General features: G+C 42.1%; 1 long non-coding RNA gene across 2 annotated transcripts in view; it reads left to right on the top strand.

The window, feature by feature from the left end:
• Window positions 1–12997, top strand: part of LOC106991039 (uncharacterized) — a 481826-nt gene that overhangs the window by 161615 nt on the left and 307214 nt on the right. For both annotated transcript variants that reach the window (XR_009599770.1, XR_009599769.1), the window contains exon 3: window positions 1622–1711. This is a non-coding gene — a long non-coding RNA (uncharacterized LOC106991039). The remainder of the gene's footprint in view (window positions 1–1621; window positions 1712–12997) is intronic.

Here is a 12997-nt window from a genome sequence, read left to right as displayed (position 1 = left end):
CTGTCCTGGACAAGCTAGGTGGGTGGCCCCCTGACCCAGAAGCCACCTAGCGTGATGCCATCCACAGCCTCTCTCTGGGTCCTCTGTACTGGGTCGCTGTGGGTGTCAGTACCACACTGTGCATTGGAACTTGCAAGAGGGACCTGGAATGGTTGATGGATGCAGATGCAGCTGTGAGGTCACACCCATGGCCCCACCTTAGTGTTGAGGGGGCCCCACTGGTGACACCCCACACCTCTCCTTCAAAGGGTCCTGTTTCCTGGACACGCCGGACAGTGCTGTCTGTTCTAGGAGCTCAGGCCAGGCACTTTTCAAGACACTGGCCCCAGACACGGACCAGAGCCCCTTGGAGCCCTGCTGATGTTGGACCTGAACGTCTAAACTCATACATGCTACAGCGGGTCTCTCCTGCTGTCCGCTTGCTCGGCCCACAAAATTGTTTGGGGGTCTAAAAGCGGCAAGCTGTCTCTTCTTCCAGGGGAAGGAGGGGGCTGCCCTCTCACTCTTGTCCTCTTTCCCCCTGAATTCCAGCAACGTGTAGGGCCTTCACGTCACCAGAGTCATTTTCCAAATGAACAAATTGTGTTTTCTTCTTCGTTGAACCTGATATTTGAGCCAATCTGTGCAGGCAATTTCCTCTTCTTTGTTTTGCTGACCCTGAGTGCCCCTGGCCCCACCGTAATTATCCAACAGCTCCCGCCTCTGGGAGCACGGCTCCTGTTCAACAACAATAACGATTTCGCTGCACATGAAAAGAAAAAGGCCCTGATTCCAGGGTCTTGTCTCCCTTTTAGATGTTGGTTGTTTACAGAGTCTTCATTTCAGTGGTGAGTTGGCATTTCTGAGATCCTTTGGGAAGCCATGGCCTGAGCTCTGTCCCCCAAAAGAGAGCCAGAAGGCTCTCTAGGGGTGTGTGGGGGGACAGCAGACACCCCCCCCCCCAACCCTGCAATGTATTTACATCAAGACAATGTGGAGTTCCTGTCCTATGGCTGGGGAGGGGACAGAGGAATTATCATCTTGGACAGCCCATCTCTTCCTGGGAGAAAGGAAAAGATGTGATGGAGTAGAAAGGGTCCAGGAATAGGAGAGACTCTCTCGACCTGTTAATCTCAACTTTTCTCAGAATCAAACACCTTTTGAGCAGTCTTTCTGTTTTCTATCCATCCATCTGCCCATCTGTTATCTCTCCCTGTTCCATCAAGCATAAAGCATTTATTAAGCACTTAGGTTATCAGTGGGTGTTTGGGGATGAATCGTGTCCTCCACACAACTCACAGGTGGATGTCTTAACCCTTGTAGCTCAGATGGGACTGTTTTTGGAGATAGGGCCTTTAAAGAATTAAGGCAAAGAGGGTTCATATGGGTGGACTTTAATCCAATCCTTATAAGAAGAGGAGATCAGGACAGAAGCAGGTGAAGAGGGAGACCCATGCAAGAAGACATTCACCTGCTAGCCAACAAGAGAGGCCTCAGATTGAGATCAAACCAAATCAAACACTTTAATCTTGGACTTCTAGACTCTGGGACTGTGTAAAAATATACTTCTGTTGGTTAAGTAGCCCTATCTGTGGTATTTTGTTCCAGCAGCGCTCATGGACTATTACTGTGTCTCTTCCAGGTAGCGGAGACCCAGTGATGCACAGACTCCTCAAGCTGCTCAGAGCCTAGCGGGGGATGTGGAACCCCAAAGGAGCACAAGTGTAAGGAGGTAGGTGGGCAGCTCCCTTGCATCATCTTTCAGAGTGGTGGCTATAGTCTGGATCCCAGCAGGATGCCGTGGCCAGGGACTGCGCACTGTCCTGATGGCTTCATGAAACAGAGTAGAGCAATGTAAGGTGGCACATTCCCAAGGACATGCTTAGGGGGCTAAGCTACTGAAGCAAAGTTGATTATGGTTCTGTGACCTGAGTTAATACTCACAGGTGCACGAAGCTGGGGCACATTGGTTGTGTGAACACTGGTCCACATTTTTGACATCAGTCACCAAGTGTTTATTAAATAAAGAACCTTATGCTTGCTTGGAATGGGCTGACTCTGCTGTGGGAGACAGAAGGAAGAAACCGGGGCCTGGTCTTTTTTTTAATGATAGATAATCGTTTTTTTAGAGTTTTTTAAAAATCAGTTTTTTGGCTGTACTAAGTCTTTGTTGCTGCTGTGGGCTTTTCTCTAATTGCAGTGAGCAGGGGCTACTCTTCATTGTGGTGCACAGGCTTCTTATTGCGGTGGCTTCCCTTGTTGCCAAGCATAGGCTCTAGGCTCACAGGCTTCAGTAGCTGTGGCACGTGGACTCAGTAGCTGTGTCTCACAGGCCCGATTCCTCTGAGGCATATGGGATCTTCCCAGATGAGGGATAGAACCCATGTCCCCTGTATCAGTCAGTGGACTCCTAATCACTGGACCACCAAGGAAGTCTCCTGGGGCCTGCTCTTATCTCAAAAGACCTGGTTCTGCCCTTGGGAACACTACCAGTCATGATAGAGGAGACTCATCCATGAGGGGGTGGGAGGAATGTTCTGGGTGGTGTGTAAGTGCCCAAGTAAGCGGTTTATACCATGGCCGCCCCTATGAGGTCAGAGCCAAGGAAGATCAATGTGGACTAGAGCAGTTCATTTAAGTAGCAATTAGTTATAATTAATCAATTATGTAATGGAGTAGCACTTAATTATTTACTGCCTTGTTCAGTTTTCCAACTGCTCACAAGTGCCAGCTTTGTTTCCCCAGCCGGAGCAGAACCTCCCCAAGAACAGAGACAGGCTGCTTCACTGGTGTCAGAAGGGGCTGGGGTCAGATTTTCACATCTGAGAACAGTGATCTGAGGTACGGGAAGCATGGGGACTTCTAAACAATTGCAGGACAGTGAGGGACAAATGCAGCTTCGGTGGGTGTGCGGTTTTTCAACTGAACATGAACAGAAGGCGTGCCGAGGGAATGAATGGTGACAAGTAACACCCATGACAAGTCTCCAGTGTCGGAAGGGGTGTCCTCACAGCTTCCCTGACGTGAGGATACAAGTCCCACTGATGCTTCCTGAAGAGTCCTAGGCTGACCCTCTGAGCTGACACCCAGCAGGTCCATCTGGTGCTCTGAGAGTCAGTGGCTGGAGAAGGTCATACAAGCTCAGGTGGAGGACTTGAGCAGATTTCATCTCACGGGCTTCTGTTGCTCTGTGTTATTCACTGGGAGCTGCCTCTTGGAAGCCAGATAGAAAATCAAGAGGAATGCAGTGAACAGCTTCTTGAAAATAAGTGTTGGGTGTCCCAGGATTTCAGGCTTATGGGAGGTACTGCTAAACCCCAGCCATATGGCAGCCAAATGAGTCTGAAGTTCCTTAAAGGACAGATTCCTACAGTTAATGCTTAATGGAATCTTGAACTTGTATGGGAGTCCAAACAGGCTGACCTCCTAAATTCCAGGTTTCCCTGGCTGGCTCAGGTCTGGCTCATCTGCAGAGAACGATGGCGCCTCCTCTCCCTCCTCAGGGTCAGTGGGTGTTAATACCTGTATTCACAAATGGGGCAGAACACCCCGGGACTTGCAGACTGATCGCTTTCATTAACTTTAATTGGATTCTTTCGCACTTGGAAAGAGAAGTGTAACCAGGGTTTAATTGGAAGAGTATCTCAGACCCTGGGTGATACAGGATTGTAAACATTAAAAGTGCTACAGCTGTGTTGGTGGGAAATGTTGAAGTCACTTATGTTGTTTGTAAGGATAGTTCACAGACTTAGGGATGTTAGGAAGCTCTGGGCATGTCAAATTTAAAGATTATTTTTGTGCTTGTCTAAAAAAAAAGTAATGTGAAATCAGATGTGTGCAAGTGAAGTTATATATATACACACAATATTTTTTCAGGTTATTTTCCATTATATTATTACATGATATTGAATATAGTTCTCTGTATTATATAGTAAATCCTTGATGCTTATCTATTTAATGTAGTTTTTAATCTATTAATTTCATACTCCTAATTTATCCCTCCTGCCCTCCCCTTCCCTTTTGGTAACTTTAAGCTTGTTTTCTATGTCTGCATGTCTGTTTCTGTTTTGTATATAGATTCATTTACATTATTTTGTAGATTCCACATTATAAGATATATCATAAAATAACTGTCTTTCTCTGTCTGACTTACTTCACTTGGTATGATAGTCTCTAGGCCCATCCATGTAGTTGCAGATGGCGTTACTTTACTTTTTTTATGGCTGAGTAATATTCCATTGTATATGTTGACCACATCTTGAACCAATCACCTGTTGATGAGCATTTGGGTTGTTTACATGTTGAGATGATCTTTTTAAGAAGCTTTTGGGGACCCTGGTGTTTAATACACATCTGTTGAACAGAAGAATGCATGGCTTGACTGGTAACCCTAGGATTTGCTCACCTCTCCAGTAACCCTAGGATTTGCTCACCTCTCCATCAGCACTGTGTCCCTTAGCATCCACTGCTGGCCTTAAGGAGGTGGCTGCTGGAGAGGTCAAGCCAATGCTGGCTGGCAGCCTGCCCTGCGAGAGCCCAGAGAGTCCCATAAAATGAATTAGTGCCCAAGTCACTGCCTTAGCCCTCTGTTCCTTTCTTACACGTCTTGTCCTGAGCATTGGGCCTGGCATTTGCCTCCCACACTGTCTGCATTCTGTATTCTTTCCTAGACTTTCTTTTTTCAGGATCTGCACCCAGGTTCTTTCCTCACTCTGGGGTGACAACGACTGTCTTTTCCTGAGTGTCTGAAGTGTCAGGCGGAAGTGCTAATAGTGGCATTACTGAGCCCTGTGAGGAGGTGATGGGGGTCCCTAAATCATTCCACATGTTATCTCCTTATTGCTTCCTGGTCTAGGAGGTTCTGAGCCTCCTGCACAGCCTGGATTAGATTTTCTTTTTAAAAAAATTCTTAACTTTTTTGGATTAGATTTTTAAAGAAATGTCTGTAGCACATTTTCCCACATTCCCCTCCAGGAGCCCACTTTCATCTCCTTGCTCTCTGGTGGCCCCCCCGCTGACCGGGGATGGCTAGCTGGCTGCAAGAGGGCTTGACATTCACCTTCCTGGGTAGTGATGAACTTTCCTTCTGGAGGCCAGTGCTCCTTAAGGGTGAAGCACACACAGGTCCCTGGTGAGGAATCCGCTTCCCCGCCCACCCCCCCCCAAAGACTGTTCTCTCTGATTTTAAAAATAGCCTTTCCTAATTCACATGAAGAGGTAAAGCATCCTCTCAGAAATTTTGTAAAAGGAGTTAACTATTTCATCAGGATTCAGAGTGGCTGCTCAGAGAGTAGAGCCTAGATAAGAAGGGAGGTCTGGCTTCCTGGGATTAGGGGAGAGTTGGTACCTGATGCTCAGCCAGGTTCTGTGGACACAGAGGCTGGCTCTCTCTGGGACATTTCAGACTCGAGAGTGAAAGCACGTGGACAAATGCCCTGATGGGTATCAGCATCCAGGCTGGATTCCTGGTCCTAGTCTTGGACATCATGTTTGGGGATGGAGGACTTTCAATGTGGTCATTTCATTTGCATTGTTCCAAAGGAAGGTCAGGAGCCAAGTGTGGCTGATGAGCATATGACCCATGGCTGGTACAGACTGAGACACGCATGCATACACACCAGATTTCTAAGACTTGGTTTACGGAATAATTGAATAATTATTCACTTGAATAATTTTTATGTTGATTACATGTTGAGATGATCATATTTTAGATATATTGGGTTAAACAGAACATACTATCTTTTTTAAAAAGTTATTTTTTTGACTGCATCCCATGACATATGGGATCTTTGTTCCTAAACCAGGGATTGAACATGCGCCTCCTGCAGTGAAAGCATGCAGTCCTAACCATGGGTCCACCAAGGAAGTCCCTAACAAAACATACTGTTGAAATTAACTTCCCCTGTTTCATTTAACTTTTTAAACTGTGCGTGCTAAGTTGCTTCAGTCCTGTCCGACTCTTTGCGACCCTGTGAACTGTAGCTTGCCAGGCTCCTCTAGGCAAGAATACTGGAGTGGGTTGACATGCCCTCCTCCAGAGGATCTTCCCAACCCAGGGATTGAACTCATATCTCTTACATCTCATTGGCAGGTAGGTTCTTTACCACTAGCACCACTTGGGAAGCCCCTTTTTAGTGTGGTTACTAGAAAATTTAAAGTTGTATGTGGCTTGCTTTCTTCTCCTATTGGTCAGTGCTGGTCTATGTCCTCTAAGAACAGTGAGGGTGACGGGACACAGGGATGGCCTTGAACTCGCATCAGATCTGAAGAACTGGATGGGGCCCTCGCAGGCAAGTGGCATATTTTGGGGGCGATAAATATCTTTCGGTAACTTTTCCTAAAAACAACGGAGGTGAGATTTCCCTTAGAATCTCAATCCTTCTTTAAGATCTGGGGCTAGTAAGTATGAAGCAGACATTTTCAGGCAGAATTGGACCTTCTTTAGACCCTGTTCAGGGAGAGAATCAAGTTAAGTTAGTTGATCTGCCTGCTTGGGGCTTCATTATTTTGACTAGTTGCCAAGTTGAGTTTCTCTGTTTTCATAGAAATTCCCAAAGCAGTTCTTCAGCTCCAACTAGATAAAGACCACAAAATGGTTAATTGAGGATACTCGCACTATGGTGCAGAACTAGGTAGAGTTCACAAGCCTGAGCACATGCAAGTAATGCTATTTACTGTACACTTTGGGGTCTGATTTGACAACAGCGCTCCGTTTCTTTTTGGGGTGGAATTGATGACTCTCTTGGAAACATCTGATGAGGTGAACTCTCTCCCATAGGGTTCCAACTTTGTCTTTTGGGGCCATGGTTTTATTCCTCCGTGTTCTGTGCTTGTCTGCGCCAGAAAAGTCATTTTAAACTTCTTGGTGTCAACAAATATGATTTTTTAGGGATATATGTATATTTAATTCAAATGTTTGAGTTAGATATTTTATTATTATATATTCTATTATATATAATATTTTATTATATTTGAATTAAATGTTTCATCATTACATTGTTTACTCTATAAGCTTGTTATAATTATATATAATTCTTTATGTATTTATCCGAATGATACATTGGTTTTTAAAAAAATTTTATTTAAAAAAATTTTTTGGCTGCACTGCATAACTTGTGGGAATCTTAGTTCCCTGACCAGGGATTGAACTCGGGCCATGGAAGTAAAAGTGCTGAGTCCTAAACCCCTGAACCACCAGGGAACTCCCTGCATTGGTTTTAATAAGGAAAATTAGAAGCAGTTTAAATGTTCATCAGTCAAGGAATGTTAAAAAATGCATTACCAATTCTATGGAATGCATCACATAACCATTAAAAAGTAATTAAAAATGTGTGCATTTATATTGCGTGTAATTACCAGTAGGCTTCGTATTATTTCAGTCAGCTTGCACTTTCTCCTCTCTTTCACCTGTTTAATGTTTATAATTTTTTACTTGAAGTTTTTCTTGTTTTAATAAAAGTATACATGATATATATTTAAAAATACATAATGTTTACATATACACTGTGAAATCATTTCTATAGTCAAGCTCATTAACATATTCATCATCTCACAGTTACCTTTTTGTGAGGGTGTGATGAGAACACAGGATCTACTCTCCTAGCAAATTCCAAGCATACGGTACAATATTAACCATAGTCCCTGTGTTACACGTTTGATCTCTAGAACTTATTCATCCTACAAAACTGAACCTTTATATTTCTTGACCAATATCTCCCCATTTCCCCCAACTGCTACCCTTGCCCCTGGTAACCACTATTCCACTCTCTGCTTCTGTGAATTATAATGCAGTATGTTTCTTTCTGTGTCTGGCTTTTTTCACTTAGCATAGTGTCCTCCAGCATTGTATACTCTCACAAATGTCAGAATTTTCTTCTTTTTTTTGAGAGTGAATGTGTGTCTGTGTGCAAGTGTATACATGTATATTATATATATATATATAAATATATATATATATAAAATGGATGCAATATTTTTTTACTCATCTGTTGATGGATACTTGGGCTGTTCCTTATTTTGGGTATTGTGACTAATGCTGCAGTGAGCGTGGGGATGCAAACGTCTCTTTGAGATGCTGATTTCATTTCCTTTGGATGTACACCCAGAAGTGGAACTGCTGCGTCACATGCTGCTGCTGCTGCTAAGGCGCCTCAGTCGTGTCCGACTCTGTGCAACCCCATAGACGGCAGCCCACTAGGCTCCCCCGTCCCTGGGATTCTCCAGGCAAGAATACTGGAGTGGGTGGCCATTTCCTTCTCCAATGCGTGAAAGTGAAAAGTGAAATGGAAGTCATTCAGTCGTGTCTGACTCCTAGCGACCCCATGGACTGCAGCCCACCAGGCTCCTCTGTCCATGGGATTTTCTAGGCAAGAGGACTGGAGTGGGGTGCCATCGCCTACTCTGACCGCATCATATAGTACTATTTTTAATTTTTGAGGAAACTCCATATTATTTTCCATAATGATTATACCAATTTACATTCCTGCCAACAGTGCACAAGGATTCTCTTTTGTCCACTTCATTGCCAACCTCTTTTGTCTTTCTGATAACGCCATCCCAACAGGTGTGATGTGATTTCTCAATATAATTTTGATTTGCATTTTCCTGATAATTAGTTATATTGAGCATCTTTTTATGTATATATTGCCTGTTTGTAAGTCTTCTTTTGAGAAATGTATATTCAGATCCTTTGCCCATTTTTTAATTGGGTTAAAATATATGAATTTTGGATATTAATCCTGTGATTTATACGAACTATATGTTTGATCATTCAGGTTACCAAAATATATTTTTCATATATATTTGATCTTCTTCCACTGTTCCTATCTCAGAGCTCCCAAAGTCTTTGGAATTTCCTAAATGTTGAGAGTGATACAGATATCTTTTGTTGTATTAATGAGGTGACTTTTGGAAAAGCAGTTAAGGATGAGGGCTGGTTGCCAGAGGAGCCAACCTTGTGATTGGAGGGTTGGAAATTTCAGCCCTCACCCCCTGACCTCCTGGCAAGAGGAGGACCTGGAGGTTGAATCAACTACCTATGGCCAGTGATATAAGCAGTCATGACTGTGAATGAAGCCTCAATAAAACCCAAGAGGACAGGGTCCAGAGACCTTCCGGGTTAGCTAACATGTGGGAATTTGGGGAGAGCAGCTTACCATTTCCCCGTAATTTGCCCTAGGCATCTCTTCCAGATGGCAGTTCCTGAATTGTATCCTTTTACAATAAAATGGCAATCTAGCAAGTAAAATGTTTCTCTGACTTCTCAGGTGCTCTAGCAAGTTAATTGAACCCAAGGAGGGAGTTTTAGGAACCTCTGGTTTACAGAGAGTTGGTCAGAAGTAGAGGTAATGACTTTGACTTTCAACTGCAGTCTGAAGTCCAAGCGAGACAATCCCACTTGTTTGGTTTGCTTCTGTTGCTTGTGCATTTGGCGTCGTATTAAAAAATATATATATCATGGCCAAGACCCACATCAAGGAGCTTTTTCCTTTTGTTTTCTTCTAGGAGACTTTTAGTTTCAGGTCATACATTTAAGTATTTAATCCCTGTATATGGTGTAAGATAAGAGTCCAGTTTCATTTGCTTGCATGTGAATATTTAGTCTTCCCCAAATTATTTATTAAAAAAATCTATCCTTTTCCTATTGTTTATTTTTTGATGCCTTTGTTGAAGATTAGTTGACTGTATGTGTAGGCGTTTATTTCTAGGCTCTAAATCCTGTTTCATTGTCCTGTGTGTCTGTTTTTATGCTGGTACTATACTATTTTGATTACTGTAGTTAATTTGAAATCAGTGATACAGTCAACTTTGTTCCTCTTTCTTAAGACTGCTTTGACTATTCAGAGTCTTTTTGGTTCTTAATGAATTTTAGGATTGCTTTTGCCCAGGGATCGAAACAAGACCTCCCACATTCAGGCAGATTCTTGACTGTCTGAGCCACCAGGGAGGTTTCTATCTTTACAGAAATACTGCAGTTTTGATAGTGACTGCATTGAATCTGCCAATTATATTGGTCCTGGGTTTTTCATTTTGGAGAGACTCTAAAATACTGATTAAATCTCCTTATTTGTTGTTGGTTTGTTCAGGCTTTCTACTTTTTCTTGATTTAGTTTGATAGGTTATCTGTTTCCAGATGGTTATCCCTTTCTTTTAGGTTATCCAACTTGATGTATAACTGTTCTTATAGTGTTTTATGATCCTTTTTACTTCTGAGGCAGCTTTGTAATGTCTCCTCTTTCATTTCTGATTTTCTTTGTCTTCTTTTTTTTCTTATTAATTTTAATTGGAGTATAGTTGATTTACAATGTTGTGGTATTTTCAGGCGTACAGCAAAGTGAATCAGTTACACATACATGCTGCTGCTGCTAAGTTGCTTCAGTTGTGTCCAACTCAGTGCGACCCCATAGACGGCAGCCCACCAGGCTCCCTGTCCCTGGGATTCTCCAGGCAAGAACACGAGTGGGTTGCCACTTCCTTCTCCAATGCATGAAAGTGAAAAGTGAAAGGGAAGTCGCTCAGTCGTGTCCGACCTCAGCGACCCCATGGACTGCAGCCTACCAGGCTCCTCCATCCATGGGGTTTTCCAGGCAAGAGTACTGGAGTGGGTTGCCATTGCCATCCACTCTTTTTAGAGGGTACTTCATAGTATTTAGCTGAGTTCTCTGTACTATACAATTGTTGTTGCTGTTCAGCTGCTAAGTTGTGTCTGATTCTTGTGACCTCATGCACTGTAGCACATCAGGCTTCTCTGTCCTCCACTATCTCCTGGAGTTTGCTCAAATTCGTGTCCATTGAGTCAGTGATGCTATCTAACCATCTCATCCTCTGCTGCTGCCTTCTCCTCCTGCACTCAATCTTTCCCCTCATCAGGGTCTTTTCCAGTGAGACAGCTCTTTGCAGCAGGTAGCCAAAGTATTGGAATTTCAGCTTCAGCAACAGTCCTTCCAACGAATATTCAGGGTTGATTTCCTTTAGGATTGACTTGTTTGGTCTCCTTGCAGTCCAAGGAACTCTCAAGAGTTTTCTCCAGGACCAGTGCTATACAATAGGTTCTTATTAGTTACCTATTTTGCTTACAGTAGTGTGTATATGTCAATCTCAATCTCCCAGTTTATTCCCCCTTTCCTCCTTGAGGCTGCCCTGGTAGCTCAGCTGGTAAAGAATCTGCCTGCAATTCAGGAGACCCCGGTTCCATTCCTGGGTCAGGAAGATCCCCTGGAGGAGGGCATGGCAGTCCACTCCAGTATTCTTGCCTGGAGAATTCCCACGCGTGAAGGAGCATGGTGGGCTATAGTCCATAGGGACACAAAAAGTTGGACGCAACTGAGGGACTCAGCACAGCAGATCCCCCTTGGTAACTGTGTTTGTTTTCTATATCTGTGACTCTATTTGTAAATAGGTTCATGTGTAACACTATTTTTTTTTTTAGATTCCACATTTAAGCAATATCATATGATATTTGTCTTTGACTTACTTCACTCAGTATGAGCCTGCTTTCTTTTTTCTCGGTCTAGCTAAGGGCTTTCAATTTAGTTTTATTTTTTTAAAAATGAAATCAGTTTTCTTTATTTTTTCCCTATTGTTTCTCTGTTTTTCTATTTGATTTATTTCTGCTCTAACTTGTATTATTTCCTTCCTTCTTTCTAAAATTTTTTTTTTGCACTTAGTAGTTCTTCTTTTTCCAGTTCCTTGAGGTATAAAGTTAGATCATTTATTTAAAACCTTTTCTTTTTTTTTAGATGCATTTTTTTCTTTTTTTGTATAAAACTTCCTTAGTACTTCTTTTACTACATGCCATGAGTTTTGGTATGTTATTTTTTTTTTGTCTTTATTTATCTCAAGATGTTTAAAAAATTACTTTTGATTTCCTCTGTGACTCAATGGTTATTTAAGAGTGTGTTTCTGTGTATTTATGCATTTTCCCATTTTCTCACTGTTATTGATTTCTAGTTTTATTCTACTGTGGTCTGAAAAGGTTGGACTTATTCAATCTTCTTAAACTTGTTAAGACTTGTTTCATGACTTAACTTATAATTTAGCTAGGAGAATGTTTTGAATGCACTTGAGAAGAATATGCATTCTGCTGTTGGGTGGAAACTTCTTAATATATCTTTTAGGCTCACTCAGTCTGTACTGCTGTTCAAGTCAGCTGCTTTTTTTTTTTTTTTTTTTAACTGATTTTCTGTCTGGATGTTTTATCTTTTATCGCAAGTAGATATACATGTCTCCTGCTACTACTGTATTGCTGTCAATTTCTCCCTTTAGATCTGTCAGTATATGTTTTAATATTTAGGTGCTCTCATGTTGGGTGTGTATACATTTGTAATTGTTTGATCTTCCTGTTGAATTGACCTTTTTATCATTAATGACCTTCTTCATCTCTAGACAGTTTTTGACTTAAAGTCTGTTTTTCTGGCATAGGTAAACCCATCCCTGCTTTCTTTTGATTACCATTTGCACTGAGTACCTTTTCCATCCCTTTGCTTTTAGCCTATATATGTCCTTAAGTCTAAAGCGGGGCATTTATGGGCAACAAATTGTTAGACTTGCTTTTTTATCTATTCAGCCACTCTAAACCTTTTGATTAGGGAGTTTAATCTACTTATGTGTAAGATAACTATTAATAGATGAAGATTAAACTATTGCAATTTCATTAATAATTTCCTGTTTTGCTTTTTTTTTTTCCATTTTTCTTCCCTTGCTATCATCCTTTGTTATGTGATGATATCAGGGTTATTTTTGGACTCTGTCATTATTGGCTACTCTTGGTTAACTCTAGAGACACTAGTCCTATCAGGTGGCACTAGCCAAGTTTCCTTTTTTCCAGTAAGTGATCAGTAAAACACCTATCATAGTGTCTGCTGTATAAGTTAGAAGTGACTTTTGACCCTCTAATTTGCTGAATCTCTTGTTTTGCTGCAGCAGAAACAAAAGTTGTGCAGATGACCCTCAATTATTTTGGGAGGAGAGTAACTTCCATGTTGGGTGGGTTTGAAAAGTGTTCTTCCATGGCACAGAA

This window comes from Ovis aries, chromosome 3, assembly GCF_016772045.2.
Source record: "Ovis aries strain OAR_USU_Benz2616 breed Rambouillet chromosome 3, ARS-UI_Ramb_v3.0, whole genome shotgun sequence".
NCBI classification, from domain to species: domain Eukaryota; kingdom Metazoa; phylum Chordata; class Mammalia; order Artiodactyla; family Bovidae; genus Ovis; species Ovis aries.
The sequence above is the reverse complement of the archived record's forward strand: the minus strand, read 5'-3'. Positions and strand labels throughout refer to the sequence as shown.